The sequence below is a fragment of the Aulonocara sp. 'chitande type north' Nkhata Bay genome, linkage group LG8 (assembly GCF_057382095.1).
Source record: "Aulonocara sp. 'chitande type north' Nkhata Bay isolate Kocher_YH1m ecotype deep benthic linkage group LG8, A_spYH_male_GT1.1, whole genome shotgun sequence".
Lineage (NCBI taxonomy): Eukaryota > Metazoa > Chordata > Actinopteri > Cichliformes > Cichlidae > Aulonocara > Aulonocara sp. 'chitande type north' Nkhata Bay.
The window spans coordinates 4,360,318-4,378,199 of record NC_141351.1 but is presented as its reverse complement, the minus strand read 5'-3'; the positions used below and the strand labels follow the sequence as shown (position 1 = coordinate 4,378,199).

General features: G+C 39.6%; 1 protein-coding gene and 1 pseudogene across 1 annotated transcript in view; one reads left to right on the top strand and one right to left on the bottom strand.

Annotated features, from left to right (window-relative positions):
* LOC147322880 (uncharacterized) overlaps positions 1-17,882 on the top strand; it is a 92,466-nt gene that overhangs the window by 22,721 nt on the left and 51,863 nt on the right. The gene's annotated exons all lie outside the window — the stretch shown is intronic.
* On the bottom strand, positions 12,639-16,882 carry LOC147322883 (pepsin A-like; annotated as a pseudogene).

Below are 17,882 nucleotides of genomic sequence, written 5' to 3'. Positions count from 1 at the left end.
TATTAGCATTTTACTCCCTAATATGTCTCCCAGAGCTGATAGTATGACATTCATATTCATTAAAGAAGGTCATCATTTATGAGTTGATATCATTCACCCCCAAAATTTTGTTTTGGAGACACATGTTTTTCACACAACAATTACAATACCAGTTGGAAACAACTGCACTGTTATTATTTACTCAGCATGGCTAGTTTAAACAGAGGAAGATGGCCTTTGTGACAATCCGCCATTGAAGCATTTATTTTCCCTTTGCCTTTTTCTGCATAGATCTATAAAAAACATTTTTAGTCTCTTATAAATTCAGTGACATTAAGCAAAAATGAACAAATTAAGCTCAGGCATAAAAGTCAAAAGTGTTTGGGAATAGCACTTACCCTGCCAAAGTAATGCTCCACTTGTAGCTTAAATCTTTATCACTTTAGATTTGAGAGTGTACATGAACTGACACAGTCAACCAACTGAAGATTAGTTATTGCTCCCCAGGAGCACCTCATTTATATGCTTTGAGGGGGATAACGTCAGCTGTCTTTCAAGTTTTGTTGTGAAGCAATCTGAAAGAGGAATCTGGTAAATCTCCTTATGCCATCATTATTCATTAGAAAATACAATGAGATCACAAATGCTTTCAACACACTTTTAACTCTCTGACTGGAGTGGACAAAAAGCCATAAATCAGTGGTTCATAAACCAAAACAAAGCCCAAAACAATCTGAAGCGGTCGTCAACAATAAATTATGATCTACACTGAATTTGACTCTTAATAGATTTTTATATAACCATGAGCCCATTCTTAAATCCATAATTAGTGTTTTTATATAATTATGTGCCCCCAAAACATTAAACACCTTAGTTACACCACGGATGACTTCATCCTAGATCCTAAATCAGGCACACAGATCATGTTTGTGAGTTTCGTTCTCTTTCGACAAATACAATAAGAATAAACAAAAACAAATTTGTTCCTACAGACATGTGAAAACAGCACCGCGGTCAGTGGTTGCATACACAGTAACCTGCATGTCAAAGTGTTCTTGGGCAAGAAGCTGAACCCTGAATTTATCCAGATGGATCCACTGGAGTGCGGGTGTGTGAGTGTTGTGTTTAAAGTGCTTAGACATTTAAAAAAAAAAAAATACTTGTATAGATGTGTGTGAGTGAGGCTTGTAGTAAGGAAAGCACTTTGAGTCCTCACATTAGTAGAAAATGTGTACAGTGGCTTGCAAAAGTATTCTACCCCCTTGAACTTTCCCACATTTTGTCACATTACAGCCACAAACATGAATCAAGTTTTTGGATTCCACGTGAAAGACCAACACAAAGTGGTGTACACGTGAGAAGTGGAACGAAATCACACATGATTCCAAACATTTTTTACACTTAAACTAAAAAGTGGGGTGTGCGTAATTATTCAGCTCCCTGAGTCAATACTGTAGAACCACCTTTTGCTGCAATTACAGCTGCCAGTCTTTTAGAGTATGTCTCTACCAGCTTTGCACATCTAGAGACTGAAATCTTTGCCCATTCTTCTTTGCAAAACAGCTCCAGCTCAGTCAGATTAGATGGACAGTGTTTGTGAACAGCAGTTTTCAGATCTTGCCACAGATTCTCGATTGGATTTAGATCTGGACTTTGACTGGGCCATTCTAACACATGGATATGTTTTGTTTTAAACTACTCCATTGTTGCCCTGGCTTTATGTTTAGGGTCGTTGTCCTGCTGGAAGGTGAACCTCCACCCCAGTCTCAAGTCTTTTGCAGAATCCAGGAGGTTTTCTTCCAAGATTGCCCTGTATTTGGCTCCATCCATCTTCCCATCAACTCTGACCAGCTTCCCTGTCCCTGCTGAAGAGAAGCACCCCCAGAGCATGATGCTGCCACCACCATATCTGACAGTGGGGATGGTGTGTTCAGAGTGATGTGCAGTGTTAGTTTTCCGCCACACAGTGTTTTGCATTTTGGGCAAAAAGTTCCATTTTGGTCTCATCTGACCAGAGCACCTTCTTCCACATGTTTGCTGCGTCCCCCACATGGCTTGTGGCAAACTGCAAACGGGACTTCTTCTGGTTATCTGTTAACAATGCCTTTCTTCTTGCCACTCTTGCATAAAGGCCAACTTTGTGCAGTGCACGACTAATAGTTGTCCTATGGACAGATTCCCTCACCTGAGCTGTAGATCTCTGCAGCTCATCCAGAGTCACCATGGGCCTCTTGGCTGCATTTCTGATCAGCGCTCTCCTTGTTCGGCCTGTGAGTTTAGGTGGACGGCCTTGTAGGTTTACAGTTGTGCCATACTCCTTCCATTTCTGAATGATGGCTTGAACAGTGCTCCGTGGGATGTTCAAGGCTTGCGAAATCTTTTTGTAGCCTAAGCCTGCTTTAAATTTCTCACTAACTTTATCCCTGACCTGTCTGGTGTGTTCTTTGGACTTCATGATGTTGTTGCTCCCAATATTCTCTTAAACAACCTCTGAGGCCGTCACAGAGCAGCTGTATTTGTACTGACATTAGATTACACACAGGTGCACTCTATTTAGTCATTAGCACTCATCAGGCAATGTCTATGGGCAACTGGCTGCACTCAGACCAAAGGGGGCTGAATAATTACGCACACCCCACTTTGCAGTTATTTATTTGTAAAAAATGTTTGAATCATGTATGATTTTCGTTCCACTTCTCACGTGTTCACCACTTTGTGTTGGTTTTTCACGTGGAATTCCAATAAAACTGATTCATGTTTGTGGCTGTAATGTGACAAAATGTGGAAAAGTTCAAGGGGGCCGAATACTTTTGCAAGCCACTGTATTCTCCTTCTGTATCCCAGTTATGAGATCCAGTTCTGGCTTTGGATTTGAGTATGAAGTATGTATCCATAGAGTGTTTTTGAACTACTTTTTTTTTGATAGACTCACATATTATGTCACTTCATGACATATGACATCACTCTCCTGTGTGTTAAATTGAAATAGTAATATCAATAAAAGCAGGAAGTCTAAGAATTGACTGTTTCCTTTACAACAATTTCATCCACTTGCAGTTACTCTGTTACATAAATACCGTTGCATTTCTTCCTATCTGTTAAAGTTTCCATCACATTCCACATTCACCTCCATAGCTCGTGACTTTGTGAGAATCTTCCTGTTGAAGATAAGCAGCAAAAGATGCGACCCATGAAAGCAATGTGACCCATGACTAAAGCCTTCCCACATTTCTACACAGCCGTTTAAAGAAAACCAGAGTTTAGAAAATTGCTTCCCTGCAGTGTATTGAATACTAGCGTCAATCCTTGAATACAAGAGTCCATTGACTAAAAATGCAATACATGTTGATGTGCAACTTGTCACAGTTTGAGATCCACTGCTATATATAAATACAGCCTGGTGGAAAACTGTGCTATACTAAACAGTGTGCTCATGTTAAACTATCTTGTGAACACCATCCACTGCATTTGAGTTTAATGGGGCAAAGGGGTAAAGGGCTGGAACATTAAATCCCTTTCAGGTGAGATAAAATAAAAATGATGGTCATTTCATCCATGAAGGAAAATAAAAAGTAAAGAAAAAATAACAATCTTATTGTTCTTTTGGCTGCTCCCTTTAGGGGTCGCCATTGGCCTCTGTTTAAACACTATCCATATCATCCTATTCTGTCACACTAACCATCCACATGTCCTCTTTCACTACATGCACGAATCTTCTCTGTGGTCTCCTTTTGTTCCTCCTGCCTGCAAACTACATGTTCAACATATCCAACATCCAATATATCCACTTCCGCTGCTCTGCATCAAACCACCTCAGCTTTGCCTCTCTAACTTTGCCTCCAAACTGCTCAACCCGAGCTGTCCCTCTGTTATACTAACCTCTAATACTTTCTCTCACGGTCAGTGCCAATAAAACTTAACATCTATAATTCTGCCAGCTCTAGTTTTGCCTGCTGTCTTTTTTGTTAGCGTCACTGTTTCCAAACCATACATCACAGCACATCGTTACAGAAAATGGTTAGTCTTACCCTCCACATATGTTCTGTTTTCTACTTATGGTGCATATCTGACTCAAAAATACATTCCTATTGTGTAAATCTGATGTTTTAAAATAGGAAATTAATTTTATTCTTTTGCAAACGACAACATGAACTCCTTAGTAATAATTCACATCCTTCTTGATTTGGGGACACACAGATTGTCCTCTGCTACAGTCTTGAATCATCTGGTCTGACCAGTAGTCAAGCCTACAGTGGACACAATTTGGTGACCTTGTGACTGCCCTTAACTTGTGCTGCTTGTAGATCATGTTTGTTAGCATTCACAAATATCCTATGCCATCCCATTGCTGTTTCATAACTTCAGCTGTTTTGCTTAATGTTAATCATTGTATATTAGGCTACAGATACAGCTCAGCCTTGCAAGATAACTCACATGAAATGATCAATTTTTTCTTTTTTATTAACTGTTTTGTAAGTTAAGTCTAAAAAAGTCTTTGGTAGAGTTCTTCGGGTAAGTAGGTCTCAAACTTATAGGTAAAGTAGGTCTTGAAAATTAAAAATACAACATATTAATGACATATTAAACTAAATTATTTTCTCAGTTATAATTAGAGTATATTTGGAAATTCCACAGTTTTGTTCTATTCATTGTACACTATTTACAGATATTTTTCATTTTGTCCGGGCTTTTATGTTTAATGGTTTTTGAAATATTCATGGTCAAACACTGCCTCACATTTCAATACGCATAAAAAAGAGCACCGAAAATGGGTAGATGTAAAAAAATTAAAAAAAAATTCACAGGATTGAGGCTCTGGCATGAACTCTGGATGTGTGTTTTTTCTATGTTTTCGATTCACTGGAGGAGCATGACTTCTTATATCTCAACAGCGCCATGTGCTTTTATGGCTGTCATTATATGTTCTTGCTCCTTGTCTGCAAGTTAACCAGGACACAGTAACAACAGAACAAATTCTGACAGTAAATCAGATTTGCTAAGTTGGACAGATACTTGCTGGTAGGCTTTTGGATCACTTCAAGCTTGATCCTAGTCTTTATCAGTTGGGTGTTAGACCAGGGGTGGGCAACTCCAGGCCTCGAGGGCCGGTGTCCTGCAGGTTTTAGATATCACCCTGTGTCAACACACCTGAATCGAATGACGAGTTCATTACCAGGCCTCTGGAGAACTTCAAGACATGTTGAGGAGGTAATTTAGCCATCTATGTTAGATCAAGGACACATCTAAAACCTGCAGGACTCCGGCCCTCGAGGACCCAGATATATTAAAATGTTATATTATGTTATTATATGCTGTCTTTTGTAAATTAATGTCCAGAAGATTGAAATGTCCCAAATTCACTGGGAGGTCAGTGGCTTTATTCCTGCTTTCCACGTCAAACTGGAACTACCCCAGTTCACTAACAGAGAACCAAATGGAGCTGCTCCAGGAACACATAGAACATATTAAACTGCCTAATGACTTATATTTAAACAAAATACATGACAAATAGAGTTAACTCCTTGTGGGCTGTTGTGAAATTTATACCTGGAGAATGCTGCTACAGTCTTAAGACATGTGGTTTGACCAGGAGTCTACCCTACGGTGGACGAGGTTTGCTGACCTTATGACTCTCATTAGTTTGTGCTTTTTGTATTTTTTGGCATTCACACGTATCTCATTGACACATTGGCCTGTTTCACAATTTCAGGTGTGTTACCTAATTTTAAATGTGTTGCACTGATTTCCCCTTCACACTTTAAAAGATTCCCAAATTCTGGAAGAACCCAAGGCTCATTTGTCTTATTTAGATAAGCCAGCCAATCAAGATATTTGAAGTCTCATCTGTAGCGCCATCACTAAACCTGACTCCTTTCCACTCTCACATGGATAACTGGATATACAGGGAGTGCAGAATTATTAGGCAAATGAGTATTTTGTCCACATCATCCTCTTCATGCATGTTGTCTTACTCCAAGCTGTATAGGCTCGAAAGCCTACTACCAATTAAGCATATTAGGTGATGTGCATCTCTGTAATGAGAAGGGGTGTGGTCTAATGACATCAACACCCTATATCAGGTGTGCATAATTATTAGGCAACTTCCTTTCCTTTGGCAAAATGGGTCAAAAGAAGGACTTGACAGGCTCAGAAAAGTCAAATAGTGAGATATCTTGCAGAGGGATGCAGCAGTCTCAAAATTGCAAAGCTTCTGAAGCGTGATCATCGAACAATCAAGCGTTTCATTCAAGACAGTCAACAGGGTCGCAAGAAGCGTGTGGAAAAACCAAAGCGCAAAATAACTGCCCATGAACTGAGAAAAGTCAAGCGTGCAGCTGCCAAGATGCCACTTGCCACCAGTTTGGCCATATTTCAGAGCTGCAACATCACTGGAGTGCCCAAAAGCACAAGGTGTGCAATACTCAGAGACATGGCCAAGGTAAGAAAGGCTGAAAGACGACCACCACTGAACAAGACACACAAGCTGAAACGTCAAGACTGGGCCAAGAAATATCTGAAGACTGATTTTTCTAAGGTTTTATGGACTGATGAAATGAGAGTGAGTCTTGATGGGCCAGATGGATGGGCCCGTGGCTGGATTGGTAAAGGGCAGAGAGCTCCAGCAAGGTGGAGGTGGAGTACTGGTTTGGGCTGGTATCATCAAAGATGAGCTTGTGGGGCCTTTTTGGGTGGAGGATGGAGTCAAGCTCAACTCCCAGTCCTACTGCCAGTTTCTGGAAGACACCTTCTTCAAGCAGTGGTACAGGAAGAAGTCTGCATCCTTCAAGAAAAACACGATTTTCATGCAGGACAATGCTCCATCACACGCGTCCAAGTCCTCCACAGCGTGGCTGGCAAGAAAGGGTATAAAAGAAGAAAAACTAATGACATGGCCTCCTTGTTCACCTGATCTGAACCCCATTGAGAACCTGTGGTCCATCATCAAATGTGAGATTTACAAGGAGGGAAAACAGTACACCTCTCTGAACAGTGTCTGGGAGGCTGTGGTTGCTGCTGCACGCAATGTTGATGGTGAACAGATCAAAACACTGACAGAATCCATGGATGGCAGGCTTTTGAGTGTCCTTGCAAAGAAAGGTGGCTATATTGGTCGCTGATTTGTTTTTGTTTTGTTTTTGAATGTCAGAAATGTATATTTGTGAATGTGGAGATGTTATATTGGTTTCACTGGTAAAAATCAATAATTGAAATGGGTATATATTTGTTTTTTGTTGAGTTGCCTAATAATTATGCACAGTAATAGTCACCTGCACACACAGATATCCCCCTAAAATAGCTCAAACTAAAAACAAACTAAAAACTACTTCCAAAAACATTCAGCTTTGATATTGATGAGTTTTTTGGGTTCATTGAGAACATGGTTGTTGTTCAATAATAAAATTATTCCTCAAAAATACAACTTGCCTAATAATTCTGCACTCCCTATAGTAGGGTTGGCCAAACAAAACTGGACCTCCTGAAAGGATACAGGCAGGTGCCTCATTTCCCATTATACATCTGAAATATCTTTCTTTGTGACGCCTGATCACCTACTACAGTATACTGTAAAGCCTTTAAGAGTCACTATCCAAAGGCTAATCAATACTGCACTGTCTAGTGCCTAGGCATAACAATATTACCACTGGTCAGGTCAGGGCTGTTTTGGTAGCAAAAGAGGGACAAAGAAAAATATTAAGCAGGTCGTCAAAACGGTTTGCCTGATCAATGTACTTAACTGTGACACTGTGACTTATTCTTCAGCATGGTGAGATTACACAGATTTTGCAGGAATTTTTTGATAGATGTGAAAGTGCATGTTAAATGGGAGTTTGGCAAGGGTGTTGTCACCTATTTAGGGAAACAATGAGGGCATGGGCATGTGTGTGCCTTGCTGGCCAAGGTTCAGGCCATTCTGGACTTTTCTGTGCCCAACACATGATGTTAACTCTGCTAGTTTCTAGGCATGTCTGGATACTATTTCTGCAAGGACTTTGTGAATGTGGTTGTGCTTTTGACTGATTTTCAAGCCCTGACAACCCTTTTGTGTGGACTTCTGAGTGTTGGGATTAATTTAATTCAGCCAAGCATCTTCTATGCAGTGTCCCAGTGCTGGCTGCCACTGATTATGCTTGTGCTTGTGTTAAACTAAAGGTTGATGTCAGTTGTTGTTTCATAACTTTGGCAGTGTTACCTTAATATTGATTACTGTGTTGTAGGCTAAGATTTATTTTATTTATATACATATTTTATACGTGACTATTATCTGTTAAGTAAATAAAAGAAGAAAGCAGTTTTGGATTCAACCAATTCTCAAGAATAGAAGCAGCAGGGAGAATTTTATGGTTTCATCCATGGTTTCATGTGTGTGACATTTTAAGATTTCAGTGGGGCAGTTTGGTACCAGAGAAGGTATACAAATAATTTCAGAGAGCCAACTGACCCAGAACAGCATGTAGCTGTGTATATCATATATAACAGTGCACATATTGAGCCACAAGCACACTTGTTGCCAAATGCAGTGGTCTGTTTGGTCAGATTCAAATCTAACTTGATTGAATAAATAAATAATGCGAATTTGTACATCACACCACTGAAGAAAAAAAGATGCCCAGTGTTAGACTAAAGTTTGCTATTTACCAAAGATTTTGGCTTTGATTTTGGTTTGTACAACCTAAACACTCAGTAAATGCCTAACTCAGACGCCCTCTACAGGAAAGGGCAGAGCAGGCTGTACCTGCTGCGGAGACTCAGGTCGTTTGGAGTGGAGGGCCCACTCCTGAAGACCTTCTATGACTCTGTTGTGGCTTCTGCTATCTTTTATGGTGTGGTCTGCTGGGGCGGCAGCATCTCTGCTGGGGACAGGAAGAGACTGAACAGGGTGATCCGAAGGGCCAGCTCTGTTCTAGGATGCCCTCTGGACCCAGTGGAGGTGGTGAGTGACAGGAGAATGGCTGCTAAGCTGTCATCCCTGATGGACAACATCTCCCACCCCATGCAGCAGACTGTGACAGCACTGAGCAGCTCCTTCAGTGGGAGACTGCGGCACCCACGGTGTGGGACGGAGAGATTTCGCAGGTCTTTCCTCCCCACTGCTGTCAGACTCCATAATAAAGACTTTAACTGATCAAGCACACACATCCATACATATGCAATAATACTAAGTGCAATAATCCTTTCTGTCATCGTTGTATTTTTACTCAGTTGTATATAGTATTTGTATTCTATTTTTATCTTATTGTATATTTATTTTATTTTATTCTACTGTATATAGTATTTTATTTTATTCTATTCTGTACAGTTGTGTACTGTATTTATTCTTATTGTATTCTAATTTTTGCCTCATAACTTTTGCACTGTCCACTTCCTGCTGTGACAAAACAAATTTCCCATGTGTGGGACTAATAAAGGTTATCTTATCTTATCTTATCTTATCTTATCTTAATAACAGATGCAATAAATGTGATACCTTAAACACGTGCTGCACTGTACTGGATGAAATGAACTACTGCAATACTACAAAAGCTACAAGTGTGAAAAAGTTGGCTACTACTGTTTGTACAACAACACACTTTCCACATTGTTTGTCTGCTTGCCTTTACCCCACTGGGCCTGACTTGTAACTGAGAGCGAAATTTAAAAATGACCAGTAGGTGGCAGCAAACGTTAAGAATCTATCTACTTTATCTACTGTTATTAGCTTTTATAATTAATAATGGGTTTTTTATGTCTTGAATTGACACAGCTCATGGTTTATTGAACATTTTATTGATTACATTACATAGTAAACAATAAAACCTACAATCATACATCCTGCAGTAATACGAGATTAATTATGACTAATTAACAGCCTGACCGGACATCATTTGACTGAGCCACACCCAATCCAAACAACAACAAAACACTCACTGGCATGAAAAAGAAGCACTGACCATGAAGTCCTTGTCCATATAGGGCAGGATATTTTTGTCTCTGTTATTGATCTGTTTTTGGTCATTTTTTTCTTCATCCCTACCTATCAAATCAACATTACCAGCACCAAAATCCCCACAAAATAATAGATCCTTAATTAATTATGTTAAGTTTGATATTCATAGCTATTTTGTGACATTTTACATTAGAATTTGTTTTTATCAACAATCCTGTTTATCTTACCTCTTTGTGTTTCTACCGGGACACACTTTCTGCATCCTTGCCTTTATGATTTAGTCCACTGGGCCTGACATGTAACTGAGAAAGAAACTAGCCAGATGATATCAGCAAACAATATGAGCATTCACTTAGATTTAAGTTTTTAATGGTTTAACTATTATCACCTTCTTAATTTATAACCATTTTCTAAATTAAGAACTTGCTTTTACTACATAGCTCATAGTTTATTGTTTATTTAACTGTATGTATCTAATTTAATACATCCATATGATTTTAATGACTAAAACCTCAAGTTCTATATATAAACTGTAGGTTTCATGCATTTCAATGCATCATAAAAAACTTACAGAATAAGTATATGAAAATTATTATAATTATTCTTATGTAATTATACCACTCAGTTGGTGACTGTGTGGGGATGGCTGGTTATGGTGCACCTGAGTTTATGCTTGGTATTCCATATGATGAAGCAATTGACATGTGGTCTCTGGGGCTGGTAGCTGTGGAGCTTTCTATAGAGGTGCCACTCTGCCCTGGGGATATGGATTATGATGTTTTGAAATTTATCATAGACATCAGGGTCAGCCACCAGATTATGTTCTGGACTCCGGCTTGTGCACTGATGACTATTTCATAGAAGACAACTACAACGAACAGCACTGGACATTTAAGAGTGAAAAACAATTTCAATACGAGACAAGATTACAATCCCAGAATACTCGATATATAAAACGTAAGTGTATTGATAACCTCGAACAACTACTGAAAATGTTCAACATTTATTTGTCAGCCTAGTTAAACAGATGTTGGCCTTGGATGCAAACCAGCACATAACACCCTCAGATGTTCTCCAGGATCCCTTTTAGACCCTGGCCTCTCTGCGAGTTCCCCCTGCACTGACATGAGTAGCACAGGGGGAAAAACTTTGTGGTCTTTCAGCAGCCTTCAAGCTGGAAAAGAGAAAGACCACAAAAATCAATCTCAAGCACAGTTTCTTTTACCCCAGATAAAAGTGAAAAACACACAAATAGGGGTTGGAAAAGGCAACTAACAGCAAATTACACTCCAAAGATTAATTAACCTGCTTTGGCTGTTTGTTTGTTTTTTAATTTTCACTCCCCCCCCCCCCCCCCCCCCCCCCCCCAAAAAAAAAAACCTCTATGGGAACTAACAATTCTTGTGAAAAACAATTAGAAAGCCCCCCCCAAAAAATAACAACAACAACAAACAACAATGAATATGGTCTTGAACTTGGGCACAATTTTTCTTAACATCCATTTAGTAATCTCTATGTCAAGTTCTTACTAATATTCAAAGCGGAGCAGCAGACACCTTACCATCACATTAGTCCTTCAGTCAGACTCACACCACCATGTTCACACTGATAAATTCGATGCAAATTGGAAATAAATTGGATATTAATTAATAAACCTGCTTTAAGCATCATATAATTATTGTTTGTAATTCTTTATAAATATATAAATAGTGCTAGGGCCCAGAATGCAGCTAAATCTATTTTTGGTTAGTATGTTTAGTTATTTTATTTTAAAATATAACATTTTTTAAGACTATTGTTGGTTTTAATCTAGTTTAAACCAAACCAGCCAATCAGAATTTTTGCATCCAAGTATGTGATTGGTTGGTTTTGTGGCACACTTATAACAGTGTACAGAGAGTTGAGTGTGCATGAAGCAGAGATGTTGTGAGCGCGAACGACACACTGAGAGCAGGTCCGCAGCTGTCTGTCAGCACACAGAGCAGAGATCTGAGGAAGAGCAAATGTGAACAAATGAGCGAGAGGGGCTGTAATTATGTGTGCATATGAATAATAGCAAACACTGAAATATATGTCTTGCACATAAGAATGAATTTTGTTCGCTCAAATTAAAATTCTCTTCACTCAAAATAATTTTCTCATCAAAATGCAAAAATTGTGCTCGCATTTTTTTTTAACATGCGCTCAGAATAGAGGCACAAAAATAACACCATAGACTTCAAAGCATTTAACACTAAAACTGCCAAGAGGGTCTTATATTGCATGTTTTCTCTCATTTTAAAAGATGAAAATTAATGTAATTATTTTACAAATGAAAAAATGTTATTAAAGGTAACAAATCACATTCTAACTCCAGTACAAACAGATTGTTTGCTGAAGTGGACAAAGTTTGCCAACTTTAATACTCTCCTTGACTTGTACTACTGGAGTATCATTTTTAATACATTCACATGTATCCCACTGACACACGTGACACAAAGTATTTGCTGTCTCATAACTTCAGCTGTGTTGCTTGATGTTGGAGAGATACACTGGAGGCCTATGCACACTGTTTATGGGGCAGTCTGGTTAAGACAGTGTTATTCTGTGATATGTAAGTTTTGTATTGTAGAGTTGTTGAACTGTGTGTTTTTATTTAATTATCATATCAAATTAGATGTTATCAGCCTACAAATGGGAGATTTGAAATGCTTTGTTCTTCATGAATAAGGAAAAAACAAACAAATACAAAAAAAACAAAGACAAAATTGTTTTAACTTTTTAAAAACTTGATTTATTTATTAGACTTTTGATGTTACAAAGCTGACTATAACACAAAGATGTATGTTGAAGGACTTGACTTCAGGTTGATTATCTAGCCTTGGCCAAACCCACCGTTTTCTGGCCTCTGTTGAAGATGGAATAGTACTGTCCGAGGAAGACATTGCCCAGGATCCACAGGTTGCTACCTTGACCACTGAAGCCAGTGAGGCAGCCATAGCTCTGGGACTAAGGAGGAGATGTAACAGAAAAAAAATAAATACAATTTAGGGAATATGTAGAGAAGTTATAAAACATACAGTGGGGCAAAAAAGTATTTAGTCAGCCACCGATTGTGCAAGTTCCCCCACCTAAAATGATGACAGAGGTCAGTAATTTGCACCAGAGGTACACTTCAACTGTGAGAGACAGAATGTGAAAAAAAAATCCATGAATCCACATGGTAGGATTTGTAAAGAATTTATTTGTAAATCAGGGTGGCAAATAAGTATTTGGTCAATAACAAAAATACAACCCAATACTTTGTAACATAACCTTTGTTGGCAATAACAGAGGTCAAACGTTTACTATAGGTCTTTACCAGGTTTGCACACACAGTAGCTGGTATTTTGGCCCATTCCTCCATGCAGATCTTCTCGAGAGCAGTGATGTTTTGGGGCTGTCGCCGAGCAACACGGACTTTCAACTCCCGCCACAGATTTTCTATGGGGTTGAGGTCTGGAGACTGGCTAGGCCACTCCAGGACTTTCAAATGCTTCTTACGGAGCCACTCCTTTGTTGCCCGGGCGGTGTGTTTTGGATCATTGTCATGTTGGAAGACCCAGCCTCGTTTCATCTTCAAAGTTCTCACTGATGGAAGGAGGTTTTGGCTCAAAATCTCACGATACATGGCCCCATTCAGACGGGCCTGGACATGCACTGGCTTCAGCAGCGGAACACGTCTGGCACTGCGGGATTTGATTCCCTGCCGTTGTAGTGTGTTACTGATGGTGACCTTTGTTACTTTGGTCCCAGCTCTCTGCAGGTCATTCACCAGGTCCCCCCGTGTGGTTCTGGGATCTTTGCTCACCGTTCTCATCATCATTTTGACCCCACGGGATGAGATCTTGCGTGGAGCCCCAGATCGAGGGAGATTATCAGTGGTCTTGTATGTCTTCCATTTTCTGATGATTGCTCCCACAGTTGATTTTTTCACACCAAGCTGCTTGCCTATTGTAGATTCACTCTTCCCAGTCTGGTGCAGGTCTACAATACTTTTCCTGGTGTCCTTCGAAAGCTCTTTGGTCTTGGCCATGGCGGAGTTTGGAGTCTGACTGTTTGAGGCTGTGGACAGGTGTCTTTTATACAGATGATGAGTTCAAACAGGTGCCATTCATACAGGTAACGAGTGGGGGACAGAAAAGCTTCTTACAGAAGACGTTACAGGTCTGTGAGAGCCAGAGATTTTCCTTGTTTGAGGTGACCAAATACTTATTTTCCACCCTGATTTACGAATAAATTCTTTACAAATCCTACCATGTGGATTCATGGATTTTTTTTTCACATTCTGTCTCTCACAGTTGAAGTGTACCTCTGGTGCAAATTACTGACCTCTGTCATCATTTTAAGTGGGGGAACTTGCACAATCGGTGGCTGACTAAATACTTTTTTGCCCCACTGTAAATAAGGAAAGGAATTCTTATCTGACTGATGTAGGCAGAGGCTGGGAGAGTGAACTGCTGTCCATTGATGTTAAAGGTCACATCAGGCATTTGGTCAATGTTGTTGCAGCTGACCATGTACTGATGGAAAAGGAAAGTTAAAATAAGCTGCCTGTAAAATATGTAAATTTTGAAGAGTATCAGTTTCACCAGACCAAGTGGTACTTCACTCAACATATTTCTCCATATTTTTTGTTTTTTAGCACTGACCTCTCCATTCTGACTTCTTGCTCCCAGCCAAGCATTGATGTTGTCAATGTCACTTTAAGGTCCAACAATCAGAGAGGTTCCAGTGTCCACAATAGCCTCACAACCACCATTACAAGCCACAGCCTGACCATTACCAGAAACACTGTAATGGACAACACAGTATGCATTAGGAAAGAAACTTCTTTGGCAATATAGCTCTATCATGATTCTGAAACAAATATAGGGCTGTAACTTTTGGTTTTACCTGTCAACTGTGATCTAACAGTACAGTTCTTTGGAGAGAGGAATCCAGGTGGAATTGAGTACAAATTAATATATGAGGCATCTATAGATAATTTCCAGAGTCAGGTAGAATCCCGCATAATACTTATGAGCTCAGATACAGGGAGAAGAGGTTCTGGTCAGTCAAGCCTGCATTCATGTTATCAAACACAGGTGACGCACCAGAGGCAGACTTGGGTAGGCCAGACCAAGGATACCATCAGCCTGCATGTACTGCATGAAAGGGGCCTCAGTTTGGCTCAAACTAAAGATCTGATTTGTCACAGTCAGACCAGCAACCTGCCAACCAAAGATGAAGCCAGTACAGTTTGAAACCAATGGTGATGGTTTTTTGAAAAGTTCTTTTTCATACCATTCTATTGATCTCCATTTAAAACCAAAACCACTCCAAATGTTATTTAAAGAATCACATGTGAAAAACCCCTTCATTTGTGTTTTATATGTTCAGATTTCACATTCATAAATACTTTTTGAGGCAATCGCAGTTTTTACTGTGAAAGCACTGTAATACCTTTACAATTACTATTAAACAAGTGAAAGTTCTTTTCCCTGGTTTATAAAAATATTTTGGAGCAATACTTTCAGGCTAACATAGTTTTTATTTTGTAGGGATTATCATGGCGTTTTTTCATCTTTACATTTACTGTTAAACAGACTGATGTTTTGGGGTTGTTTTTGCTTGTTTTAAAATTCTCACCGTCACAGTGTCATATCCCAAGAAGCCAGTCATGCTGCCAGTGCCATACGTCATACTGAGAGGTCTGCCATACTGTCTGTATGTGCTGCTCCTACCAGGGTCAAAAAGAAAACACAGTTTATGGCAAAATGCTGTACCTCAGTTCTATTACCTAACTACCAAATCCTAAATATAAAAACCATCCATCCATAATCTGAGTTCTGATAACGGGGGCAGCAGTTTGAGCAGAGAAGCACAGACTCTCCCCACTCTGGCTACCTCTTCAACTCCAAGCCAGCCAAGAATTATAATCTCTCCAGCAGCTCCTGGGTCTTAACCAGAGTCTCCTCTTTGTAGAAGATACTTGAAACAGTTCACCTACATTGTGTGTCTATTAGAAATGTCTCAATCTTGCACACCAGATCAGGCTCCTTCCCCACCAGAGAAATAACATGTACCACTAGTTAGTTTATTGGAAGTGCCAGTCATCGTCACCGAACCCCTACGGCCCTAACCTGGGCCAGACTCCAGGGTGGGACCTTGGTAACTCAGTCTTGGGAACTGTAAACTGGACCCTTGACCCTTATATTTTTTTTTTTGTCATTATAAAGGTTTTCAGAATCACTCTCTGACTTTGTGTGGAAATGCATTATGTAATCATAGATTTACATACTGCAGGCTGCACTGTTGCAGTAGATGGAGGGAACCCACAGGTTAGATGAGCCAGGGTCAAAGATGACTTTAAAGGACTGAGGTGGAGTTCCAATTGAGATGACTCCATAGTAAGACAACTGGAGAAGAAGAGGAGACATGAAGGTATACTCTCAAGACGTTTGTCATGTTCTCTGTATGTTGATATGCATGTTCAACGTTTAGATGATGTTACTCACACAAGCATCATTGGTCATGGATTCAGGGCCCACAGCAAAGCTCCTATCAAACTTGGCCATGGCATTGTATGGGTATTTTTGCCTATACTCCTCCCATAGACCCTGTTCCTCCAAGACCACCCTGGCCCTCTTACCCTTTTCCAGAGGGATCCTAGGAGTCATCAAAGGGAGCAAATTACATTTTGCCCATTAGGATACATTTAGAAAACTTTATTGAGCTGTGAACAGATGTTTTTTCATACCAACACCCTCTTAGAACTGCATATATAAATATTTTATACTATACGTATCTTATATTGCATATGATAGATGGCCATGTCGATCTATTACTATTTTTATTTCAAATAGTAAAAGTAAAAAATAAATAAAAAGAAGAATGAAATGAATGAAATATAGTTTGGCTGACTTACTGAACGAGGCAATCAGACAGTGCCACCATGGCAAACACAGCAAAGGCCCACTTTATTGTTTCAACTCTACCGTCTACTGCAATAGAAGATAATGTATATAAGAACAACAGAACACTTTACTCCTGTAGTCAAATATTAGGTGTACAACCCTGTTAATGGACGTGTATGTAGACTCTAAAGCATGATTGCACAGAGATGCACTCTGCATAACCCTAACCCATATTTTTCACATTAGGCTAAATCCTAAAACTTTCTATTGAAATGTAAAGAGGTGTTTTTTCATATCAGCAACCTCTTAAAAGTTTTACTATTTATGCTTCTTTTATTTTAGCGGACCTGACAGTGTGTCATATATGTCTGTAACTGTTTAAGAGAAGGCTGTAAATGGATGATTTATAGTCTGACTTACTGAACGAGGCACTTGGAGAGTGATACCATGGCAAACACAGCAAAGGCCCACTTCATTGTTTTGACTCTGCCCTCAACTGCAGTAGAAAACGATGCATATCAGACCAGAAAACTTTACTAAAATAGTAAATGTACAACTTTGTGGAAGGACCTATCTGTAGACTCTAAAGCATGAGTGGCATATATTTTCATACAGGTAGAATGATATTTTTATGTAATCCAATAAAATAATTAAAAAATAAATAAATCTCATAATATATAGCGCTTTTATTTACTACATTTATTTAAAAAGTGAAACAAAGTCTACATATGTATGTGTGCACCAAGTCTCACCAAGTCTCTGTGAAAGCGATAGCCAATCCTTTTTTTTAAAGGTCATCATCATTGTTCTGAAGTCCATAGGAATAGGACTCCCCAGGAACCTACGCCAGGATCCTGTTTGTGGACTTCAGCTCTGCCTTCAACACCATCCTTCCAGACCATCTCCGAGGCAAGCTTTCCCAGATGAATGTGCCTGACCCCATCTGCCGGTGGATCACTGACTTCCTGACGGACAGGAAGCAGCATGTGAGGCTGGGAAAGAATGTCTCGGACTCCCGGACCATCAGCACCGGCTCCCCTCAGGGCTGTGTTCTTTCTCCT